The 1,881-nt window shown below is 68.4% G+C and overlaps 1 non-coding gene and 1 pseudogene across 1 annotated transcript in view; both read right to left on the bottom strand.

The window, feature by feature from the left end:
* LOC122331999 overlaps positions 1-1,016 on the bottom strand; it is a 4,011-nt gene extending 2,995 nt beyond the window's left edge. Inside the window, exon 1 of the ribosomal RNA XR_006248356.1 lies at positions 1-1,016. This exon is cut by the window's left edge and continues 2,995 nt beyond it. This is a non-coding gene — a ribosomal RNA (28S ribosomal RNA).
* A 393-nt stretch (positions 1,017-1,409) lies between these two features.
* Positions 1,410-1,558, bottom strand: LOC122331924 (annotated as a pseudogene).
* Between the last annotated feature and the right edge of the window lie 323 nt (positions 1,559-1,881).

The raw sequence follows: 1,881 nt of genomic DNA, 5'->3' as shown, positions 1-1,881 counted from the left end.
TGCCCGGCGGTGCGGGCCAGACGGGCCGGTGGCGCCGCCGGGGGCGGGGATCCACCTGAGCGGCGGGCGCCGCCTTCACCTTCATTGCGCCGTGGGGCTCGAGACACCTTTGACTCGCGCGCTGCTAGACTCTTTGGTCCGTGTTTCAAGACGGGTCGGGTGGGTGGCCGACCACCGCTGACTCTCGAGCGCCACTTGTACGAGGGCCGATCTCGCGCCTGGCGGCGCTGGGCGCGTCGGGACGGACTGAGGACAGTCCGTCCCGGTCGACGACGCGCTGGGACGGGGCCCCGCCCCTCCCGCTGGCCGGCAGGAGAGAAGGCGCGAGGACACTTCCCGCGCCCCGGGTAAGCGCAAAGTCGGAGCGTGGGGTTTCTGTAAAGCCGGGCGCCCCGCCTGAGGGGAGCCGCCTGCCACCTTTCGCCCCGGCCCTTCCTGGCCAAACCGAGCCGGTCGCGCGCACCGCCGAAGAAGTGCACCGACGGCGCCGAAGGCCCGACGGGCGGCGTTCCCCGGTCAAGGGGATCCGCGACCGCCGCTGGCCGCCGGGCCCGCCGAGCTGAATCCTCCGGCAGACCGCGGCGGACTCCCACCCGCTTACTCTTAGCGTTTCACGCCTGTTGAACTCTCTTCAAAGTTCTTTTCAACTTTCTCACGGTACTTGTCGACTCATCGGTCTCGGCCGGTATTTAGCCTTAGATGGAGTTTACCACCCGCTTTGGGCTGCATTCCCAAGCAACCCGACCGAGAAGAACCGCACTCGGGCGGGAGGGGGCCTGCTACCGCCTCACACCGCCCACGGGCTAAGCCTCCATCAGAAGGACTTGGGCCCCGACCCGCGCCGAGAGAGAACGGTCTTCTGTACGCCACATGTCCTCGCCGCCGTGGCCCGGGCGGATTCGGCGCTGGGCTCTTCCTCTCTCGCCGCCGCTACTGAGGGAATCCTTGTTAGTTTCTTTTCCTCCGCTTAGTAATATGCTTAAATTCAGCGGGTCGCCTCGCCTGATCTGAGGTCGCTGTCGGATATGGTTAGGAGCGCCGCCGCGCTGCTGCTGCGGGCTGGCCTGAACAGGTCTCGCTCGCGCGCGCGGGGCAGGGCGCCGAGGGGGCGAGAGACGGAGCGCGAACCTCTCGCTACGCACGGAGCGCCCGAGGGGCGGAGGGAGCCGGGGGTCCACGTCGGCGGGCGACGGAGGTGGCAGACACCCACCGAAGCCGCCGAGAGGAGGACGCCGCCGTCCCAGACGCCTGGGGGACGCTGACCTCCCCTCGTGGGAGGGGAAGCCGAGGAAGCGCCGACTCGCCGAGGAGGAGGCGCCCCCGGGCGGTTCGCACTTGGGAGGACGGAGGGGAGCGGAAGCCCCCGCGACGCTTCCAGCCGCGGGACCCGGAGGTCCCGATCGATGGGAAAGCGACCAGACAGGCGTGGCCCGGACGGACCCGGGCCGCAGCGCGCTCGGGCGTCGGCGATCGATGTGTCCTGCAATTCACATTAGTTCTCGCAGCTGGCTGCGCTTCTTCATCGACGCACGAGCCGAGTGATCCACCGCTAAGAGTCGACCGCGCTTGAGAGTTTAGCGCCCGGAGGCGAGGCCGAACTGCACAGGCTTGTGGGGTTCAAAATACAAAGGGGGTCGCTCGACGGGCGCCTCGCGAGAGGGGACTTCAACCCACGGTCCCAAGGCCTGCTGGGTACCCGCCGGGTTGGCAAAGCAAAGTCTTTCAGAGGCTCATGCCTCGCCCCCACCCCGTGCCAAGGGGGTGGGGCGCCGCGTAGGTTGCTCAAGCCTCCGCGGAGGTGCGCTGCCTCCCAGGGGAACGGCGCCTCTCTCGCGATCCTCTCTCCGCTTCGCCTTAGGTTTTTGTGCGTTTCTTTTGCCG

This window comes from Puntigrus tetrazona, unplaced genomic scaffold, assembly GCF_018831695.1.
Source record: "Puntigrus tetrazona isolate hp1 unplaced genomic scaffold, ASM1883169v1 S000000003, whole genome shotgun sequence".
Classification (NCBI taxonomy): domain Eukaryota; kingdom Metazoa; phylum Chordata; class Actinopteri; order Cypriniformes; family Cyprinidae; genus Puntigrus; species Puntigrus tetrazona.
The sequence above is the reverse complement of the archived record's forward strand: the minus strand, read 5'-3'. Positions and strand labels throughout refer to the sequence as shown.